We start from the raw sequence: 22,689 nt of genomic DNA, 5'->3' as shown, positions 1-22,689 counted from the left end.
ACGGTATTGTGGGTTCAGTATTGATGTGGATAGAGAACTGGCTGGCAGACAGGAAGCAAAGAGTAGGAATAAACGGGTCCTTTTCAGAATGGCAGGCAGTGACTAGTGGGGTACCGCAAGGCTCTGTGCTGGGACCCCAGCTATTCACAATATATATTAATGATTTGGACGAGGGAATTGAATGCAACATCTCCAAGTTTGCGGATGACACGAAGCTGGGGGGCAGTGTTAGCTGTGAGGAGGATGCTAGGAGGCTGCAACGTGACTTGGTTAGGTGAGTGGGCAAAGGCATGGCAGATGCAATATAATGTGGATAAATGTGAGGTTATCCACTTTGGTGGCAAGAACAGGAAAGCAGAGTATTACCTGAATGGTGGCCGATTAGGAGAAGGGGAGATGCAACGAGACCTGGGTGTCGTGGTACACCAGTCATTGAAAGTAGGCATGCAGGTGCAGCAGGCAGTGAAGAAAGCGAATGGTATGTTGGCATTCATAGCGAGGGGATTTGAGTATAGGAGCAGGGAGGTTCTGCTGCAGTTGTACAAGGCATTGGTGAGACCACACCTGGAGTATTGCGTACAGTTTGGCCGTAGGCACAGAGTAGCTGTTTTGCCGAACACTTTAGATTCTGGAGTAGTTCCTGAGGATTGGAGGGTAGCTAATGTAACCCCACTTTTCAAAAAGGGAGGGAGGGAGAAAACGGGGAATTACAGGCCAGTTAGTCTAACATCGGTAGTGGGGAAAATGCTAGAGTCAGTTATTAAAGATGGGATAGATAGCAGTGTAGCGACCATAGAGAATGGTCCAGGTCGTCGAACCCTCGGATTGGCCAGCGAGGTCACGTGGGAACGCGACCATGAGGATTGGTCCAGCAAACGACATCGCTGATTGGCCAGCGATGTCAGGTGCGCGTTTGGCGCCCGATTTAGCCAGTTCGGCGAAGTCTTCAAGGAAGACAGTAAGTTTATATTGGTTGTCCTGTAACTTGTTGTTTTGACTCTGTATTCGTGTATTGCGGCTGCAATAAACTTCGTCTACAACTAGCAAGTTTCGGACTCGCCATATTGGTGACCCCGAACGTGATCTGGACGATCACCAACTGAGCAGGAACCCGACGCCTCGTTGACGATGACCGAGCAGGGCGCACCGGAGTCAAGCGCGGCAGGCGTTCATCTTCCGTTATTTTGGACGTACGCACCGCAAGCTTGGTTTATCCACGCCGAGGCTCAATTCCACATAAAGAAGGTGTCGGACGATTCCACGAAGTACTTCTACCTCGTCAGCGCTCTATCGCCGGACACAACCAAGCGCATGATGCGGTTTATCATAAATTCACCTGCGGAAGACAAATACGAAACCATGAAGAAGGCATTACTGCGAACCTTCGGGTTAAATAAGCATGGTGGTGCGGCAAAACTTCTGCACCTACCGGAGCTTGGAGACCAACTGCCTTCCGTCCGCATGGCTGAAATGATGGTGCTAGCCGGTGAGCATACGGATTGCCCGATGTTTGAACAGGCATTCCGCGAGAAACTTCCCGAGGATGTCCGACTGCTGCTTACGGATTGTTCTTTTAAGGACCCCGAAGCATATGCAGCGAAAGCGGACGCGCTCATAGCGGGAAAAAACAAGGCAAGTGATTCCATCAACAAAGTCTCGACATCGGTGACCACGCCACAGCGACGGAAAGATGGCGCCACGTCTCCCGCCAATTCCCCGAAAGCCCGCCAAAAAGATCCGCACAAGCGCGGCTGGTGCTATTATCACCTACGATGGGGTAACGAATCCCGCAACTGTCGTTTGCCTTGTACCTTCGCGGGAAATGCCTCGGCCGATCGTACATAGGGGCAGTTACGATTGGCCAGAACCGGCGCCTCTATGTCCATGATCGATTCACGGACACAGAATTTTTGGTAGACACCGGAGCCATCGTCAGCATAGTGCCGCCGACCGACCTCGAAACCAGATCGGGTAAGACAGGTCCCACCCTCATCGCGGTTAACGGCAGCCCAATTCGCACTTTCGGCACACGGAAGATGTCCCTTGCTTTAGGCCTCCGCACGTACGAATGGCCATTCATCATAGCCGACGTCAAACAAGCGATCCTGGGCGCAGATTTTCTCTGGGCTTTTTCACTGGTTCCTGATGTCCGCGGTAACGACCTCCGACCCGCTGCTGAAGACGAGCACGTCGCTCCGGCAATCGCCTCCTCGCCCAGCCCTACTGTCCAGGCCGTCGTCGCGGCCCCCGACTCGTATGCTGCGATTCTGGCAGAGTTCCCAGAGCTGCTCGTCCAACGTTTTGACGCACCTTCAGCTAAGCACGGTGTGGTCCATCACATCCGCACTGAAGGCCCTCCCGTTTTCGCTCGGGCCAGGAGACTACCGCCAGACAAACTGGTGGTGGCACGGGCGGAGTTCAGGGAGATGGAGGAAATGGGAATTGTTCGTCAGTCTGACAGCCCGTGGGCCTCGCCGTTACACATGGTCTCCAAGGCATCTGGGGGGTGGAGGCCATGTGGCGATTATCGGCATCTCAATGCTGTCACCACGGCTGATCGCTACCCCATACCGCACCTACAGGACTTTTCATCTGGACTGGAAGGAGCGGTGGTGTTTTCCAAAATCGATTTGGTGCGAGGATACCATCAGATTCCGGTGCGACCGGAGGACATACAAAAAACTGCAACTATTACTCCGTTCGGGTTGTTTGAATGGTTGCGTATGCCTTTCGGTTTAAAGAACGCGGCACAGGCTTTCCAGCGACTGATGGACCGCGTGGGCAGGGGTTTACCCTTTGTGTTTATTTATTTAGACGACATCCTGGTAGCCAGCCCCTCAGTGCAAGAACACCAGGCCCATTTGCGGACCGTGTTCCAGCGGCTCCAAGACCACGGGCTCATTATTCAACCCTCCAAATGTCAATTCGGCCTGCCTGCTCTCGATTTTCTAGGACACAGAATTACCCCTGCCGGCGCTGTCCCTTTGCCAGAGAAGGTGGAGGCTATCCGGGCTTTCCCCAGGCCTACCACAGTAAAAGGAGTTCGTAGGCATGGTTAATTTCTACCATAGATTCGTTCCGGCAGCGGCGCGAGTCCTGCGCCCACTTTTCCAATGCCTTGCAGGTAATCCGGTAGAGTTGTTGTGGTCCCCGACCGCAGAGTCGGCTTTTACGGCAGCTAAGGCAGCCTTGGCAGACGCCACCATGCTGGTCCATCCGAGCCCCTCCGCCCCCACGGCCCTGACGGTTGACGCCTCTGAAGTGGCGGTGGGCGGGGTTCTGGAGCAGCAGGTTGGTGGCCGTTGGCAGCCTTTAGCGTTTTTCAGCCGGCAACTAAATTCGGCCGAGCTGAAATATAGCGCATTTGACCGAGAGCTTCTAGCTCTCCATTTAGCTGTCCGTCATTTCAGGTATTTCCTCGAGGGCCGCCCATTTGTGGCATTTACGGACCACAAGCCATTAACATTTGCTTTTTTGAAATTGTCTGACCCATGGTCGGCCCGCCAGCAGCGGCACCTGACTGCTATCTCAGAATTTACCACCGATGTCCGTCATATCGCGGGTAAGCTGAATGCCGTTGCTGACGCCCTGTCTAGACCTGCTTTTCCCCCTATTTCGGCGGTGGACTGCGAAGTGGATCCCCAGGAGCTCGCGGAGGCACAGCTCCTGGCGGATACCGTTTCGACGTACCAGTCCACCACTTCGGGATTGAAGTTGGCCCAGGTAGCTTGTGGGTCGGAGGGCACGAAAGTCTGGTGCGATGTTTCTCTTCCTCGCCCCAGGCCGGTAGTACCGCCCTCCCTTCAGCGCCGGGTTTTCGATGCCATTCATGGGCTGGCACACCCGTCCATCCGCTCCACCTCTGCCTTGGTGGCAGCGAGGTTTGTCTGGCATGGCCTGCGGAAACAGGTAGCGGGATGGGCACGTTCCTGCGTGCCCTGTCAGACCGCTAAGGTCCAGCGCCACGTCCAGCCCCCCGTACAGGATTTCGAAGTCCCGGCTTTTCGTTTTTTCCACATCCACGTGGATTTGGTCGGGCCTTTGCCTTCCTCCCGGGGCTACACCCACCTCCTCACGGTGGTGGATCGGTTCACCCGGTGGCCAGAGGCTTTCCCATTGTGTGATATCTCGTCAGCGTCTTGTGCTAGGACTTTGGCCCTTCACTGGGTAGCTCGTTTCGGGGTCCCGGCAGTTATTACAACTGACAGAGGACCACAGTTCACTTCGTCCCTCTGGGCCGCGCTGGCGGAACTGTACGGGTCCAAATTACAACCCACAACTGCATATCACCCCCAGGCAAATGGACTCGTAGAAAGGTTCCACCGCCAACTTAAGGCGTCCCTCTGTGCAAGGCTTGAAGGCCCAGACTGGGTAGACCAACTCCCTTGGGTTCTGTTGGGCATCCGGACGGCTCCTAAGCCAGATCTCGGTGCGTCGTCCGCAGAGCTGGTATATGGCTCGACCCTTCGAGTACCTGGAGATCTGTTTCCGGACACTTCAGCCCTGCTCCCTACAGTCCCATCAGCGTTAGCAGCTCTCCGGGAACGGGTGGGCTCCCTGGCTCCAGTGCCGACTTCACGTCATGGGTGTCCCATGGTACATGAACCGTCTTCCCTGAAGGACTGTGAGTTTGTTTTTTTGCGTAAAGATGCCCATCGCGCCCCGTTGCAGAGGGTCTATCAAGGGCCGTTTCGGATTTTACGTAAGGGAACGGCTACTTTCACCTTAGACATGGGCGGCAAGAGTGAACTCGTCTCGGTGTCCCGGCTCAAACCTGCCCATTTGGACCCAGATCAACCAGTCCTGGTCGGTCAAACCCCTAGAAGAGGCCGACCTCCGTTAGTTCCGCCCAGTCCACAAACCCCCATTCCGACAGTTCCTCCGGGACCTCCAGTTTCGGCAGTTCCCCTAGGACCCCCCGTTTCGGCAGTTCCTCCAGGACCCCCCGTTCCGGTAGTTCCTCCAGAACCTCCCGTTCCGGCTGTTCCACCAAGTCCGGAACCTCCGGCTCCTGTGGTTCAGGCTGTCCCTCTCCGTACTCGTTATGGTCGCGAAATCCGGCTCCCTGCTAGGTTCCGCACCTCGGGTTCTGGGGGGGGTCATGTAGCGACCATAGAGAATGGTCCAGGTCGTCGAACCCTCGGATTGGCCAGCGAGGTCACGTGGGAACGCGACCATGAGGATTGGTCCAGCAAACGACATTGCTGATTGGCCAGCGATGTCAGGTGCGCGTTTGGCGCCCGATTTAGCCAGTTCGGCGAAGTCTTCAAGGAAGACAGTAAGTTTATATTGGTTGTCCTGTAACTTGTTGTTTTGATTCTGTATTCGTGTATTGCGGCTGCAATAAACTTCGTCTACAACTAGCAAGTTTCGGACTCGCCATAGCACCGTGGCACAGCGCTAGAGTTGCTGCCTCACAGCCCCACACACCCGGCTCACAACCTGACTGACTGCGCTCTCTCTCTCTCTCTCTCTCTCATAGAAACATAGACAATAGGTGCAGGAGTAGGCCATTCGGCCCTTCGAGCCTGTACGTACCGCCATTCAATATGATCATGGCTGGTCATCCAACTCAGTAACCTGTACCTGCCTTCTCTCCATACCCCCTGATCCCTTTAGCCACAAGGACCACATCTAACTCCCTCTTAAATATAGCCAATGAACTGGCCTCAACTACCTTCTGTGGCAGAGAATTCCACAGATTCACCACTCTCTGTGTGAAAATAAACTTTCTCATCTCGGTCCTAAAAGACTTCCCCCTTATCCTTAAACTGTGACCCCTTGTTCTGGACTTCCCCAACATCGGGAACAATCTTCCTGCATCTAGCCTCTCCAACCCCTTAAGAATTTTGTAAGTTTCTATAAGATCCCCCCTCAATCTTCTAAATTCCAGCGAGTACAAGCCGAGTCTATCCAGTCTTTCTTCATATGAAAGTCCTGCCATCCCAGGGATCAATCTGGTGATCCTTCTCTGTACTCGCTCTATGGCAAGAATGTTTTTCCTCAGATTAGGAGACCAAAACTGTACGCAATACTCCAGGTGTGGTCTCACCAATGCCCTGCACAACTGCAGCAGAACCTCCCTGCTCCTATACTGAAATCCCCTCGCTATGAATGCCAACATACCATTCGCTTTCTTCACTGCCTGCTGCACCTGCATCCCTACTTTCAATGACTGGTGTACCACGACACCCAGGTCTCGTTGCATCTCCCCTTCTCCTAATCAACCACCATTCAGATAATAGTCTGCTTTCCTGTTCTTGCCACCAAAGTGGATAACCTCACATTTATCCACATTATACTGCATCTGCCATGCCTTTGCCCACTCACCTAACCTATCCAAGTCACGTTGCAGCCTCCTAGCATCCTCCTCACAGCTAACACTGCCCCCCAGCTTCGTGTCATCCGCAAACTTGGAGATGTTGCTTTCAATTCCCTCGTCCAAATCATTAATATATATTGTAAATAGCTGGGATCCCAGCACTGAGCCTTGCGGTACCCCACTAGTCACTGCCTGCCATTCTGAAAAGGACCCGTTTATTCCTACTCTGCTTCTTGTCTGCCAGCCAATACTGAACCCACAATACCGTGTGCTTTAAGTTTGCATACTAATCTCTTAAGTGGGACCTTGTCGAAAGCCTTCTGGAAGTCCAGATATAACACATCCACTGGTTCTCCCTTATCCACTCTACTAGTTACATCCTCGAAAAATTCTATAAGATTCGTCAGACATGATTTACCTTTCATAAATCCATGCTGACTTTGTCCAATGATTTCACCACTTTCCAAATGTGCTGCTATCCCATCTTTAATAACTGACTCTAGCATTTTCCCCACTACGATGTTAGACTAACTGGTCTGTAATTCCCCGTTTTCTCTCTCCGTCCCTTTTTGAAAAGTGGGGTTACATTAGCTACCATCCAATCTTCAGGAACTACTCCAGAATCTAAAGTGTTCGGCAAAACAGTTGCCGAGCCTAAACTGGGTCTCACTGGTGTAAATAATAAAGCAACAACAACAACCAAACGACATCAGTTGTAATGTACAACAGCCAACTGAGCTAGCAACCAGCTTGTCTTCGGGATGTGGGAGAAAATCTGAGCATCCGGGTAAAAACTGTGTTGTCACAGGGAGAACGTGCAAACTCCACATAGACAGCACCAGAGGCAAGGATTGGATCGATAGTGCTCCCAGAGGTGAGGAAAAGCCATTCCCTCCTCAGATGCTGCCTGCGCCAGTGAGTTCCGCCAGAACTTTGTGTTTTGTTTCATGATATGTGAAGTTGATTATGCGTGCATGTGTGTGAGCCTTTGTGAAGATGCATGTTGATGAGGGATGGGTATAGATTTGTGAAAGATGTGTGTTACCACAGTGAAGGAAAAAAGGAGTGAGTGAAGGAGTATTTAAATGTCTGGCAGTGTATGTGAGAGGAGGAGCTTGCCGGTCGGTGGCAAAAAAAGCCTACGACACCCGGTATTCCCAGGCGGTCTCCCATCCAAGTACTGACCAGGCCCGAGCCTGCTTAGCTTCCGAGATCAGACGGGATCGGGCGTATTCAGGCTAGTATGGCCGTAGGCACAGAGTAGCAGCTTGTGCCCACACTTAACCTGCATCTACACTGCCTGCACACCAGTTTACACCACAATACAATATACAACACAAACTTTATTGTCATTGTGCAGTGTACAAGTACAGAGACAACGAAATGCAGTTAGCATCTTAACCAGAGTGCATGCGATGGAATAGTAAAACATATAATATATATGTTATATGAAAAAGGGGGCGTGGCTGTGTTCTGCAGCTGCGGCTCACCGGCAGTCTCTCTGGGGTTTTTTTTGTCATTGTCGTTGTTAAATGTACGTTTTGTTTTATTTTTAATTCTGTGTATGTAGGGGGGTGGTGGGGGGGTTGGGGGAAACCTTTTTTCAAATCTCCTCAACGGAGATGCGACCTTTACCGTGTCGTATCTCCGTTCGCGCTACGGCCTAACATCGTGGAGTCGGCGGCCTCCAGCTGGGATCGACCTCAAAGACTCCGGTCGCAGGGCCTGGACTTACCATCTCGGAGGCTTCGGCCGTGGGCCCTGCAGACCGCAACATCGGGAGTTCGCAGGTCCCTGGCTGGCGACCGGCTTTCGGGAGCTCCAGCCGTAGCAGCTTCGACCGCCCCGAAGCGCGAGGTTTGATCGACTCGCTCGCAGGCCCTTCATCGCCCTGCGTGGCCTGGCCGCAGCACTTTCCATCGCCCGGTGGGGGCTCAGGACCTTCATCGCCCAGTGGGGGCTCAGGACTTTCATCGGCCTGCTCGGCTCGGCCCTGGGACTTTCCATCGCCCGGTGGGGGCTCAGGACCTTCATCGGCCTGCTCGGCTCGGCTCGGCCCTGGGACTTTCCATCGCCCGGTGGGGGCTTCAAAAAGTTGGGAGCCTCGATCACCTCGTGGCACCACGGGAGAAGAATGAGGAGGAGATAAGACTTTGCCTTCCATCACAGTGAGGGTATGCCTGGAGCAATCACTGTGATGGCTGTTTTGTGTAAAAAATTATATCTGTGTGTCTTGTGTTTTTTAATGTCTACTGCCGGACCCTGACGTGAGAGGACGCTGGCGTTGTGTATTCGCCGCTTTTCCGTCAGGATAGTTTGTCTGTTTGTTTCTATGTTAATTGTTTTTGTAAAGCGCTTTGAGCATGCGATAAGGCGCTATATAAAATAAATGGATTATTATTATTATTATTATATACAGTCATTCAGTAGCGGTAGTGGAAATTCCGGTGAGCGAGATCAGTCACTGATGGGAGGAGAGCCTGAGGGGGGGTGGGTGGGTGGGGGGGGGGGTGTTGTAATATATAAGACAAGGGGGATGTTGTGAGGAGCAGTTGGCTGCGCCTAACGGCTGCGGCTCTCTGGCAGTCTGTTTGTCTTTTTTTTTGTTTGTGTCGGTGTTGGGATGGTTTTTGTTTCTGTTTTTGGCTGTGTATGTGTGGGGGGGGAGGTGGGTGTGTTGGGGGGGGGTGGGGCGGGGGAAACCTTTCTTTTATTAGGTCTCTTCCCTGGGGCGCAGCTCGCCCGCGGGGCCTTCCATCGCCCGGCGTGGCTCGGCCGCTGGACTTAACATCGCCGGCGCGGCGCGGCTCGGCCGCGGGAGGTTTCAGTGCCCGGTGCGGCTCGGCTGTGGGACTTAACATCGCCGGCGCGGCTCGGCTGCGGGACTTAACATCGCCGGCGCGGCTCGGCTGCGGGACGTTTCAGTGCCCGGCGCGGCTCGGCTGCGGGACGTTTCAGTGCCCGGCGCGGCTCGGCTGCGGGACTTAACATCGCCAGCACGGCCCGGCTGCGGGACGTTTCAGTGCCCGGTGCGGCTCGGCCGCTGGACTTAACATCGCCCGGTGCGGCCGCGGGACGTTTCGGTGCCCGGGGCGGCTCAGCCGGGGGGCCTTCCATCCCCTTGCGGGGGCTGTGCGTGTCGGTTGCCTCGGTAGGGGTCGAGCTGTCTGTCCGTGGGTGCGGGGGGAGGAGAGGGGAAGTTTTGTTGCCTCCATCACAGTGAGGGGGTGTTTGGAGTCACTGTGATGGATGTTTGTGTTGGGGTCGTGTGTCCTGTGTTCTTTTCTTTTTTTGCTGTGACTGCTGAAATTTCGTTCGGTGTTGTGCCGAGTGACAATAAAGTTTTGTTATGTTATATTGCTGGGACTACTTTGTGTATCCAAGAACTACTTTGTATGGCTGTGTATATAAGTGATGGGTGTGATTAGGCGGTCACTCTGGATCCAGGCGGCCTTGGAAGAAACAGCCTGGAGTACAAGCTGCACCATGATAACATTTTAAACATGTGCACTCGTGGTCCGTCCAGAGTCACAAGAAAGGTACAACAGGTACCGGACCACGAAGAACAACATGGTGGCAGCGGCTTGGTGTTTCGCCTAGGGAGGGAATGAAGCATGCCCGAGCAGAAAAGGTTAAAAAGAAGAAAAAAAAGAAAAAGAAAAAAAAAAGCCCTGAAGGGAAACAAAACAAAAGAAAAGTTTCCAGCTCGGTACGGGACGTTTGGAGTGCATCCCGACAGGGCCAGTGTGAGTTGGTATAGTTACCTGCTCAGTAGTCGGCGCCGAGTTGCCGACGTGACGCTGTAAGCTGCTGGGGGAGGTGCGTGTAGGCCCACGTCGCGCCCCAGCACCTGTGTAGGCCCGAGAATAGAAGCCTGCGACTGCTTCGCGGGGGAGAGACCGGGAGACCCGACACACGGAGATGTGCGGTGACAGGGGAAGACCGACACCCACGGAGGTGTGCGGCAACCGGGGGAGCCCCAGAGGAGACTGACACCTACGGAGGTGTGCGGCGACCGGAGGGGGTCGGCGACTGGAGGGACCGACCACCCGCGGAGGTGCAGCGGCCGGTAAGGCCGAGGCACTACATGCTTACCCAGGCGCGTCGACCGTAGAGTCGGGACGGCCCTGGGCCCGAGGCAGCGGCAACGCGTTCGAATTTGAGCGGCAGCTGCCGGGAGCACCTGTGGGCGGGGCCGGGGAGCACCTGTGGGCGGGGCCAGCGGCAGCGCGTTCGAAAAGTTGAACGGCAGCTGCCGGGGAGCACTTGTGGGCGGGGCCAGCGCACCGCGATTACAGCAGTGGCAGCCCAGCAGTGGCAGCCCAGCAGTGGGAGCCCAGCAGTGGGAGCCCAGCAGTGGGAGCCCAGCAGTGACAGGCCAGCAGTGGCAGGCAAATCATGGTGGTGGAGCATCTAGAGCCTACACTACGTTTGATCTACACAGCACGTCTTCTTGAGGGGAAGATATGGAACAAAATGAATATTTTGTGTTTAATGACCTGTGTAGTGATCTGTGTAATGAAAGCTTAATGTATTATATTTGATGTTTTTGTATAAATGTATATATCTGTGGAGTGACCACACGGAGTGAGTGACCACACGGAGATGAGTGAAATTCCGCAGAGGAGTGACCACCATGATGGCGGAAAAAAAGCAATTGTGTTTAATTGTGTTTAGTTGTGTTATTGGTTTTGTTTGCAAAAAGCAATGGTGTTTTGGTTTTGTTTGTTAAATGTATTTTAGCCCTCGAATGGTAAAGAAAACAATTTTATATAAGACAAGGGGGATGTTGTAATATATAAGACAAGGGGGATGTTGTGATATTGCTGGGACTACTTTGTGTATCCAAGAACTACTTTGTATGGCTGTGTATATAAGTGATGGGTGTGATTAGGCGGTCACTCTGGATCCAGATGACCACGGAATAAACAGCCTGGAGTTGAGCTCCAGCATTGTAACCTTTTATACACGTGTACTTGTGGTCCGTCCAGAGTCACTAAAGGTACAACAGGTACCGGACCACGAAGTACAACAGGGGGGGGGGGATGGCAACAATCACCGAAGCGCAGAGTTAAGTAAGGTAACGACCGCAGGAACTAAGCTGTTCCTGAACCTGCAGGTCCGGGAACGGAGAGACAGAGGAGGGTAAAGAATCTGTGGTTGGGGTGAGAGCTGTCCTTGACGATGTAGCGCGCCCTTCGCAGACATCGCCTACTCTGGATAGACTCAATGGAGGGGAGTGAGGAACCGGTGATGCGTTGGGCAGTTTTCTCCAGTTTCACATCCTACACTAGAGCCAATTTACAGAAGCCAATTAACTCAAAAACCTGTATGTTTTAGGAATGTGGGAGGAAACGCACGTGGTCACAGGGAGAGAATGTGCAAACTCTGTACACACAACACCCATAGTCAGGACTTGATGAGGGTCTCTGGCGCTGGAAGACAGCAATTCTACAGCTGCGCCACTGTGTCTAAACGTATAAGATTATTAAGGGGTTGGACACGTTAGAGGCAGGAAACATGTTCCCAATGTTGGGGGAGTCCAGAACAAGGGGCCACAGTTTAAGAATAAGGGGTAGGCCATTTAGAACTGAGATGAGGAAAAACTTTTTCAGTCAGAGAGTTGTGAATCTGTGGAATTCTCTGCCTCAGAAGGCAGTGGAGGCCAATTCTCTGAATGCATTCAAGAGTTAGATAGAGCTCTTAAGGATAGCGGGGTCAGGAGGTACGGGGAGAAGGCAGGAACGGGGTACTGATTGAGAATGATCAGCCATGATCACATTGAATGGCGGTGCTGGCTGGAAGGGCCGAATGGCCTCCTCCTGCACCTATTGTCTATTGTGTCCCCTCTAGAGTTTAAGGGGCAGACAGGGGAGGTGTGTAAGGTGAGTGGCTGAAAGTAAAGAATGACGGCAGAAGAGTTGTGGGCGTGTGTGTGTGTGCGCGCGTGCGTGCAGCTGGGCGGTGTGTACATGCAGGTTAAGTGTGGGCACAAGCAGCCACTCTGTCCCTACGGCCATACTAGCCTGAACACACCCGATCCCGTCTGATCTCGGAAGCTAAACGGGCTCAGGCCTGGTCAGTACTTGTGAGGACCTTGTCGAAGGCCTTATGGAAGTCCAGATATAACACATCGACTGGTTCTCCCTTATCCACTCTACTAGTTACATCCTCGAAAAATTCTATAAGATTCGTCAGACATGATTTGCCTTTCATAAATCCATGCTGACTTTGTCCAATGATTTCACCACTTTCCAAATGTGCTGCTATCTATCCCATCTTTAATAACTGACTCTAGCATTTTCCCCACTACGATGTTAGACTAACTGGTCTGTAATTCCCCGTTTTCTCCCTCCGTCCCTTTTTGAAAAGTGGGGTTACATTAGCTACCCTCCAATCCTCAGGAACTACTCCAGAATCTAAAGTGTTCGGCAAAACAGTTGCCGAGCCTAAACTGGGTCTCACCGGTGTAAATAATAAAGCAACAACAACAACCAAACTACATAAGTTGTAATGTACAACAGCCAACTGAGCTAGCAACCAGCTTGTCTTCGGGATGTGGGAGAAAATGTGAGCATCCGGGTAAAAACTGTGTGGTCACAGGGAGAACGTGCAAACTCCACATGGACAGCACCAGAGGCAAGGATTGGATCGATAGTGCTCCCAGAGGTGAGGAAAAGCCATTCCCTCCTCAGATGCTGCCTGCGCCAGTGAGTTCCTCCAGAACTTTGTGTTTTGTTTCATGATATGTGAAGTTGATTATGCGTGTGTGTGTGAGCCTTTGTGAAGATGCATGTTGATGAGGGATGGGTATAGATTTGTGAAAGATGTGTGTTACCACAGTGAAGGAAAAAAGGAGTGAGTGAAGGAGTATTTAAATGTCTGGCAGTGTATGTGAGAGGAGGATCTTGCCGGTCGGTGGCAAGAAAAGCCTACGACACCCGGTATTCCCAGGCGGTCTCCCATCCAAGTACTGACCAGGCCCGAGCCTGCTTAGCTTCCGAGATCAGACGGGATCGGGCGTATTCAGGCTAGTATGGCCGTAGGCACAGAGTAGCAGCTTGTGCCCATACTTAACCTGCATCTACACTGCCTGCACACCAGTTTACACCACAATACAATATACAACACAAACTTTATTGTCATTGTGCAGTGTACAAGTACAGAGACAACGAAATGCAGTTAGCATCTTAACCAGAGTGCATGCGATGGAATAGTAAAACATATAATATATACAGTCATTCAGTAGCGGTAGTGGAAATTCCGGTGAGCGAGATCAGTCACTGATGGGAGGAGTGCCCGAGGGGGGGTGGGTGGGGGGGGGTGGGGTGTTGTAATATATAAGACAAGGGGGATGTTGTGAGGAGGAGTTGGCTGCGCCTAACGGCTGCGGCTCTCTGGCAGTCTGTTTGTCTTTTTTTCTTTTTTTTTTGTTTGTGTCGGTGTTGGGATGGTTTTTGTTTCTGTTTTTGGCTGTGTATGTGTGGGGGGGGGTCGGTGTGTTGGGGGGGGGGGGGTGGGGCGGGGGAAACCTTTCTTTTATTAGGTCTCTTCCCCAGGGCGCAGCTCGCCCGCGGGGCCTTCCATCGCCCGGCGCGGCTCGGCCGCTGGACTTAACATCGCCGGCGCGGCTCGGCCACGGGACGTTTCAGTGCCCTGTGCGGCTCGGCCGCGGGACTTAACATCGCCGGCGCGGCTCGGCTGCGGGACGTTTCAGTGCCCGGTGCGGCTCGGCCGCGGGACGTTTCGGTGCCCGGTGCGGCTCGGCCGCTGGACTTAACATCGCCCGGTGCGGCCGCGGGACGTTTCGGTGCCCGGGGCGGCTCGGCCGAGGGGCCTTCCATCCCCTTGCGGGGGCTGTGCGTGTCGGTTGCCTCGGTAGGGGTCGAGCTGCCTGTCCGTGGGTGTGGGGGGAGGAGAGGGGAAGTTTTATTGCCTCCATCACAGTGAGGGGGTGTTTGGAGTCACTGTGATGGATGTTTGTGTTGGGGTCGTGTGTCCTGTGTTCTTTTCTTTTTTTGCTGTGACTGCTGAAATTTCGTTCGGTGTTGTGCCGAGTGACAATAAAGTTTTGTTATGTTATATTGCTGGGACTACTTTGTGTATCCAAGAACTACTTTGTATGGCTGTGTATATAAGTGATGGGTGTGATTAGGCGGTCACTCTGGATCCAGGCGGCCTTGGAAGAAACAGCCTGGAGTACAAGCTGCACCATGATAACATTTTAAACATGTGCACTCGTGGTCCGTCCAGAGTCACAAGAAAGGTACAACAGGTACCGGACCACGAAGAACAACATGGTGGCAGCGGCTTGGTGTTTCGCCTAGGGAGGGAATGAAGCATGCCCGAGCAGAAAAGGTTAAAAAGAAGAAAAAAAAGAAAAAGAAAAAAAAAAGCCCTGAAGGGAAACAAAACAAAAGAAAAGTTTCCAGCTCGGTACGGGACGTTTGGAGTGCATCCCGACAGGGCCAGTGTGAGTTGGTATAGTTACCTGCTCAGTAGTCATTGGCGCAGAGTTGCCGACGTGACGCTGTAAGCTGCTGGGGGAGGTGCGTGTAGGCCCACGTCGCGCCCCAGCACCTGTGTAGGCCCGAGATTAGAAGCCTGCGACTGCTTCGCGGGGGAGACCCGACACACGGAGATGTGCGGTGACAGGGGAAGACCGACACCCACGGAGGTGTGCGGCGACCGGGGGAGCCCCGGAGGAGATCGACACCTACGGGGGACCGACCACCCGCGGAGGTGCAGCGGCCGGTAAGGCCGAGGCACTACATGCTTACCCAGGCGCATCGACCGTAGAGTCGGGACGGCCCTGGGCCCGAGGCAGCGGCAACCCGTTCGAATTTGAGCGGCAGCTGCCGGGAGCACCTGTGGGCGGGGCCAGGGAGCACCTGTGGGCGGGGCCAGCGGCAGCGCATTCGAAAAGTTGAACGGCAGCTGCCGGGGAGCACTTGTGGGCGGGGCCAGCGCACCGCGATTTCAGCAGTGGCAGCCCAGCAGTGGCAGCCCAGCAATGGCAGCCCAGCAATGGCAGGCAAATCATGGTGGTGGAGCATCTAGAGCCTACACTACGTTTGATCTACACAGCACGTCTTCTTGAGGGGAAGATATGGAACAAAATGAATATTTTGTGTTTAATGACCTGTGTCGTGATCTGTGTAATGAAAGCTTAATGTATTATATTTGATGTTTTTGTATAAATGTATATATCTGTGGAGTGACCACACGGAGTGAGTGACCACACGGAGTGAGTGACCACACGGAGATGAGTGAAATTCCGCAGAGGAGTGACCACCATGATGGCGAAAAAAAGCAATTGTGTTTAGTTGTGTTATTGGTTTTGTTTGCAAAAAGCAATGGTGTTTTGCTTTTGTTTGTTAAATATATTTTAGCCCTCGAATGGTAAAGAAAACAATTTTATATAAGACAAGGGGGATGTTGTAATATATAAGACAAGGGGGATGTTGTGATATTGCTGGGACTACTTTGTGTATCCAAGAACTACTTTGTATGGCTGTGTATATAAGTGATGGGTGTGATTAGGCGGTCACTCTGGATCCAGATGACCACGGAATAAACAGCCTGGAGTTGAGCTCCAGCATTGTAACCTTTTATACACGTGTACTTGTGGTCCGTCCAGAGTCACTAAAGGTACAACAGGTACCGGACCACGAAGTACAACAGGGGGGGGGGGATGGCAACAATCACCGAAGCGCAGAGTTAAGTAAGGTAACGACCGCAGGAACTAAGCTGTTCCTGAACCTGCAGGTCCGGGAACGGAGAGACAGAGGAGGGTAAACAATCTGTGGTTGGGGTGAGAGCTGTCCTTGACGATGTAGCGCGCCCTTCGCAGACATCGCCTACTCTGGATAGACTCAATGGAGGGGAGTGAGGAACCAGTGATGCGTTGGGCAGTTTTCTCCAGTTTCACATCCTACACTAGAGCCAATTTACAGAAGCCAATTAACTCAAAAACCTGTATGTTTTAGGAATGTGGGAGGAAACCCACGTGGTCACAGGGAGAGAATGTGCAAACTCTGTACACACATCACCCATAGTCAGGACTTGATGAGGGTCTTTGGCGCTGTAAGACAGCAATTCTACAGCTGCGCCACTGTGTCTAAACGTATAAGATTATTAAGGGGTTGGACACGTTAGAGGCAAGAAACATGTTCCCAATGTTGGGGGAGTCCAGAACAAGGGGCCACAGTTTAAGAATAAGGGGTAGGCCATTTAGAACTGAGATGAGGAAAAACTTTTTCAGTCAGAGAGTTGTGAATCTGTGGAATTCTCTGCCCCAGAAGGCAGTGGAGGCCAATTCTCTGAATGCATTCAAGAGAGAGCTGGATAAAGCTCTTAAGGATACCGGAGTCATGGGGTATGGGGAGAAGGCAGGGACGGGGTAGTGATTGAGAATGATCAGCCATGATCACATTGAATGGCGGTGCTGGCTGGAAGGGCCGAATGGCCTCCTCCTGCACCTATTGTCTATTGTCTATTGTGTCCCCTCTAGAGTTTAAGGGGCAGACAGGGGAGGTGTGTAAGGTGAGTGGCTGAAAGTAAAAAGAATGACGGCAGAAGAGTTGTGGGCGTGTGTGTGTGTGCGCGCGTGCGTGCAGCTGGGCGGTGTGTACATGCAGGTTAAGTGTGGGCACAAGCAGCCACTCTGTCCCTACGGCCATATTAGCCTGAACACACCCAATCCCGTCTGATCTCGGAAGCTAAACAGGCTCAGGCCTGGTCAGTACTTGTGAGGACCTTGTCGAAGGCCTTCTGGAAGTCCAGATATAACACATCGACTGGTTCTCCCTTATCCACTCTACTAGTTATATCCTCGAAAAATTCTATAAGATTCGTCAGACATGATTTGCCTTTCATAAATCCATGCTGACTTTGTCCAATGATTTAACCACTTTCCAAATGTGCTGCTATCTATCCCATCTTTAATAACTGACTCTAGCATTTTCCCCACTACCGATGTTAGACTAACTGGTCTGTAATTCCCCGTTTTTTCCCTCCCTCCCTTTTTGAAAAGTGGGGTTACATTAGCTACCCTCCAATCCTCAGGAACTACTCCAGAATCTAAAGTGTTCGGCAAAACAGTTGCCGAGCCTAAACTGGGTCTCACCGGTGTAAATAATAAAGCAACAACAACAACCAAACGACATCAGTTGTAATGTACAACAGCCAACTGAGCTAGCAACCAGCTTGTCTTCGGGATGTGGGAGAAAATCTGAGCATCCAGGTAAAAACTGTTGTCACAGGGGGAACGTGCAAACTCCACATAGACAGCACCAGAGGCAAGGATTGGACCGATAGTGCTCCCAGAGGTGAGGAAAAGCCATTCCCTCCTCAGATGCTGCCTGCGCCAGTGAGTTCCTCCAGAACTTTGTGTCCAGTCATTCAGTAGCAGTAGTGGAAATACCGGTGAGCGAGATCAGTCACTGATGGGAGGAGTGCCCGAGGGGGGGGGGGGGGGAGGGGGGATGGCAACAATCACCGAAGCGCAGAGTTAAGTAAGGTAACGACCGCAGGAACTAAGCTGTTCCTGAACCTGCAGGTCCGGGAACGGAGAGACCTGTAGCGCCTCCCAGATGGGAGGAGGGTAAACAATCTGTGGTTGGGGTGAGAGCTGTCCTTGACGATGTAGCGCGCCCTTCGCAGACATCGCCTACTCTGGATAGACTCAATGGAGGGGAGTGAGGAACCGGTGATGCGTTGGGCAGTTTTCTCCAGTTTCACATCCTACACTAGAGCCAATTTACAGAAGCCAATTAACTCAAAAACCTGTATGTTTTAGGAATGTGGGAGGAAACCCACGTGGTCACAGGGAGAGAATGTGCAAACTCTGTACACACATCACCCAAAGTCAGGACTTGATGAGGGTCTCTGGCGCTGTAAGACAGCAATTCTACAGCTGCGCCACTGTGTCTAAACGTATAAGATTATTAAGGGGTTGGACACGTTAGAGGCAGGAAACATGTTCCCAATGTTGGGGGAGTCCAGAACAAGGGGCCACAGTTTAAGAATAAGGGGTAGGCCATTTAGAACAGAGATGAGGAAAAACTTTTTCAGTCAGAGAGTTGTGAATCTGTGGAATTCTCTGCCTCAGAAGGCAGTGGAGGCCAATTCTCTGAATGCATTCAAGAGAGAGTTAGATAGAGCTCTTAAGGATAGCGGAGGCAGGGGGTACGGGGAGAAGGCAGGAACGGGGTACTGATTGAGAATGATCAGCCATGATCACATTGAATGGCGGTGCTGGCTGGAAGGGCCGAATGGCCTCCTCCTGCACCTATTGTCTATTGTCTATTCCCCAGCTCATTCCTTTTTCCTTTACTACTGCAACACTCATCTTTCAAAAATCTAGAGTGGCGGCACGGTGGCACAGCGGCAGAGTTGTTGCCTTACAGCTCTTGCAGCACTGGAGACCCAGGTTCCATCTCGACGATGGGTGCTGTCTGTACGGAGTCATAGAAACATAGAAAAATATGTACAGGAGTAGGCCATTCGGCCCTTCGAGCCTGCACCGCCATCCAATATGATCATGGCTGATCATCCAACTCAGTATCCCGTACCTGCCTTCTCTCCATACCCCCTGATCCCTTTAGCCACAAGGGCCACATCTAACTCCCTCTTAAATATAGCCAATGAACTGGCCTCAACTACCTTCTGTGGCAGAGAATTCCACAGATTCACCACTCTCTGTGTGAAAAAAAACTTTCTCATCTCGGTCCTAAAAGACTTCCCCCTTATCCTTAAACTGTGACCCCTTGTTCTGGACTTCCCCAACATCGGGAACAATCTTCCTGCATCTAGCCTGTCCAACCCCTTAAGAATTTTGTAAGTTTCTATAAGATCCCCCCTCAATCTTCTAAATTCCAGCGAGTACAAGCCGAGTCTATCCAGTCTTTCTTCATATGAAAGTCCTGCCATCCCAGGAATCAATCTGGTGATCCTTCTCTGTACTCCCTCTACGGCAAGAATGTCTTTCCTCAGATTAGGAGACCAAAACTGTACGCAATACTCCAGGTGTGGTCTCACCAATGCCTTGTACAACTGCAGCAGAACCTCCCTGCTCCTATACTCAAATCCCCTCGCTATGAATGCCAACATACCATTCGCTTTCTTCACTGCCTGCTGCACCTGCATGCCTACTTTCAATGACTGGTGTACCACGACACCCAGGTCTCGTTGCATCTCCCCTTCTCCTAATCGGCCACCATTCAGGTAATACTCTGCTTTCCTGTTCTTGCCACCAAAGTGGATAACCTCACATTTATCCACATTATACTGCATCTGCCATGCCTTTGCCCACTCACCTAACCAAGTCACGTTGCAGCCTCCTAGCATCCTCCTCACAGCTAACACTGCCCCCCAGCTTCGTGTCATCCGCAAACTTGGAGATGTTGCATTCAATTCCCTCGTCCAAATCATTAATATATATTGTAAATAGCTGGGTTCCCAGCACTGAGCCTTGCGGTACCCCACTAGTCACTGCCTGCCATTCTGAAAAGGACCCGTTTATTTCTACTCTTTGCTTCTTGTCTGCCAGCCAGTTCTCTATCCACATCAATACTGAACCCACAATACCGTGTGCTTTAAGTTTGCATACTAATCTCTTATGTGGGACCTTGTCGAAAGCCTTCTGGAAGTCCAGATATAACACATCCACTGGTTCTCCCTTATCCACTCTACTAGTTACATCCTCGAAAAATTCTATAAGATTCGTCAGACATGATTTACCTTTCATAAATCCATGCTGACTTTGTCCAATGATTTCACCACTTTCCAAATGTGCTGCTATCTATCCCATCTTTAATAACTGACTCTAGCATTTTCCCCACTACCGATGTTAGACTAACTGGTCTGTAATTCCCCGTTTTCTCTCTCCCTCCCTTTTTGAAAAGTGGGGTTACATTAGCTACCCTCCAATCCTCAGGCACTACTCCAGAATCTAAAGTGTTCGGCAAAACAGTTGCCGAGCCTAAACTGGGTCTCACCGGTGTAAATAATAAAGCAACAACAACAACAACCAAACTACATAAGTTGTAATGTACAACAGCCAACTGAGCTAGCAACCAGCTTGTCTTCGGGATGTGGGAGAAAATCTGAGCATCCGGGTAAAAACTGTGTGGTCACAGGGAGAACGTGCAAACTCCACATGGACAGCACCAGAGGCAAGGATTGGATCGATAGTGCTCCCAGAGGTGAGGAAAGCCATTCCCTCCTCAGATGCTGCCTGCGCCAGTGAGTTCCGCCAGAACTTTGTGTTTTGTTTCATGATATGTGAAGTTGATTATGCGTGCGTGTGTGTGTGTGTGTGAGCCTTTGTGAAGATGCATGTTGATGAGGGATGGGTATAGATTTGTGAAAGATGTGTGTTACCACAGTGAAGGAAAAAAGGAGTGAGTGAAGGAGTATTTAAATGTCTGGCAGTGTATGTGAGAGGAGGAGCTTGCCGGTCGGTGGCAAGAAAAGCCTACGACACCCGGTATTCCCAGGCGGTCTCCCATCCAAGTACTGACCAGGCCCGAGCCTGCTTAGCTTCCGAGATCAGACGGGATCGGGCGTATTCAGGCTAGTATGGCCGTAGGCACAGAGTAGCAGCTTGTGCCCACACTTAACCTGCATCTACACTGCCTGCACACCAGTTTACACCACAATACAATATACAACACAAACTTTATTGTCATTGTGCAGTGTACAAGTACAGAGACAACGAAATGCAGTTAGCATCTTAACCAGAGTGCATGCGATGGAATAGTAAAACATATAATATATACAGTCATTCAGTAGCAGTAGTGGAAATTCCGGTGAGCGAGATCAGTCACTGATGGGAGGAGTGCCCGAGGGGGGGGGAGGGGGGATGGCAACAATCACCGAAGCGCAGAGTTAAGTAAGGTAACGACCGCAGGAACTAAGCTGTTCCTGAACCTGCAGGTCCGGGAACGGAGAGCCCTGTAGCGCCTCCCAGATGGGAGGAGGGTAAACAATCTGTGGTTGGGGTGAGAGCTGTCCTTGATGATGTAGCGCGCCCTTCGCAGACATCGCCTACTCTGGATAGACTCAATGGAGGGGAGTGAGGAACCGGTGATGCGTTGGGCAGTTTTCTCCAGTTTCACATCCTACACTAGAGCCAATTTACAGAAGCCAATTAACTCAAAAACCTGTATGTTTTAGGAATGTGGGAGGAAACCCACGTGGTCACAGGGAGAGAATGTGCAAACTCTGTACACACATCACCCATAGTCAGGACTTGATGAGGGTCTCTGGCGCTGTAAGACAGCAATTCTACAGCTGCGCCACTGTGTCTAAACGTATAAGATTATTAAGGGGTTGGACACGTTAGAGGTAGGAAACATGTTCCCAATGTTGGGGGAGTCCAGAACAAGGGGCCACAGTTTAAGAATAAGGGGTAGGCCATTTAGAACTGAGATGAGGAAAAACTTTTTCAGTCAGAGAGTTGTGAATCTGTGGAATTCTCTGCCTCAGAAGGCAGTGGAGGCCAATTCTCTGAATGCATTCAAGAGAGAGCTGGATAGAGCTCTTAAGGATAGCGGAGTCATGGGGTATGGGGAGAAGGCAGGAACGGGGTAGTGATTGAGAATGATCAGCCATGATCACATTGAATGGCGGTGCTGGCTGGAAGGGCCGAATGGCCTCCTCCTGCACCTATTGTCTATTGTCTATTGTGTCCCCTCTAGAGTTTAAGGGGCAGACAGGGGAGGTGTGTAAGGTGAGTGGCTGAAAGTAAAGAATGACGGCAGAAGAGTTGTGGGCGTGTGTGTGTGCGCGCGTGCGTGCAGCTGGGCGGTGTGTACATGCAGGTTAAGTGTGGGCACAAGCAGCCACTCTGTCCCTACGGCCATACTAGCCTGAACACACCCGATCCCGTCTGATCTCGGAAGCTAAACAGGCTCAGGCCTGGTCAGTACTTGTGAGGACCTTGTCGAAGGCCTTCTGGAAGTCCAGATGTAACACATCGACTGGTTCTCCCTTATCCACTCTACTAGTTACATCCTCGAAAAATTCTATAAGATTCGTCAGACATGATTTGCCTTTCTTAATCCATGCTGACTTTGTCCAATGATTTCACCACTTTCCAAATGTGCTGCTATCTATCCCATCTTTAATAACTGACTCTAGCATTTTCCCCACTACGATGTTAGACTAACTGGTCTGTAATTCCCCGTTTTCTCCCTCCGTCCCTTTTTGAAAAGTGGGGTTACATTAGCTACCCTCCAATCCTCAGGAACTACTCCAGAATCTAAAGTGTTCGGCAAAACAGTTGCCGAGCCTAAACTGGGTCTCACCGGTGTAAATAATAAAGCAACAACAACAACCAAACTACATAAGTTGTAATGTAC

General features: G+C 51.6%; 3 non-coding genes across 3 annotated transcripts; all 3 read right to left on the bottom strand.

The window, feature by feature from the left end:
• Nucleotides 1-7,458: 7,458 nt before the first annotated feature.
• On the bottom strand, nt 7,459-7,577 carry LOC144591169 (5S ribosomal RNA). The gene has a single exon (XR_013546720.1). It is a non-coding gene; the product is annotated as a 5S ribosomal RNA (ribosomal RNA).
• Nucleotides 7,578-13,251: 5,674 nt separating this feature from the next.
• LOC144591168 (5S ribosomal RNA) lies at nt 13,252-13,370 on the bottom strand. The gene has a single exon (XR_013546719.1). It is a non-coding gene; the product is annotated as a 5S ribosomal RNA (ribosomal RNA).
• Nucleotides 13,371-20,798: 7,428 nt separating this feature from the next.
• LOC144591175 (5S ribosomal RNA) lies at nt 20,799-20,917 on the bottom strand. Its single transcript, XR_013546725.1, has one exon. It is a non-coding gene; the product is annotated as a 5S ribosomal RNA (ribosomal RNA).
• Between the last annotated feature and the right edge of the window lie 1,772 nt (nt 20,918-22,689).

The sequence above is a fragment of the Rhinoraja longicauda genome, unplaced genomic scaffold, assembly GCF_053455715.1.
Source record: "Rhinoraja longicauda isolate Sanriku21f unplaced genomic scaffold, sRhiLon1.1 Scf000633, whole genome shotgun sequence".
NCBI classification, from domain to species: Eukaryota; Metazoa; Chordata; class Chondrichthyes; order Rajiformes; family Arhynchobatidae; genus Rhinoraja; species Rhinoraja longicauda.
Note: the sequence above shows the minus strand (reverse complement) of the source record. Positions and strands in the feature narration are given on the sequence as shown.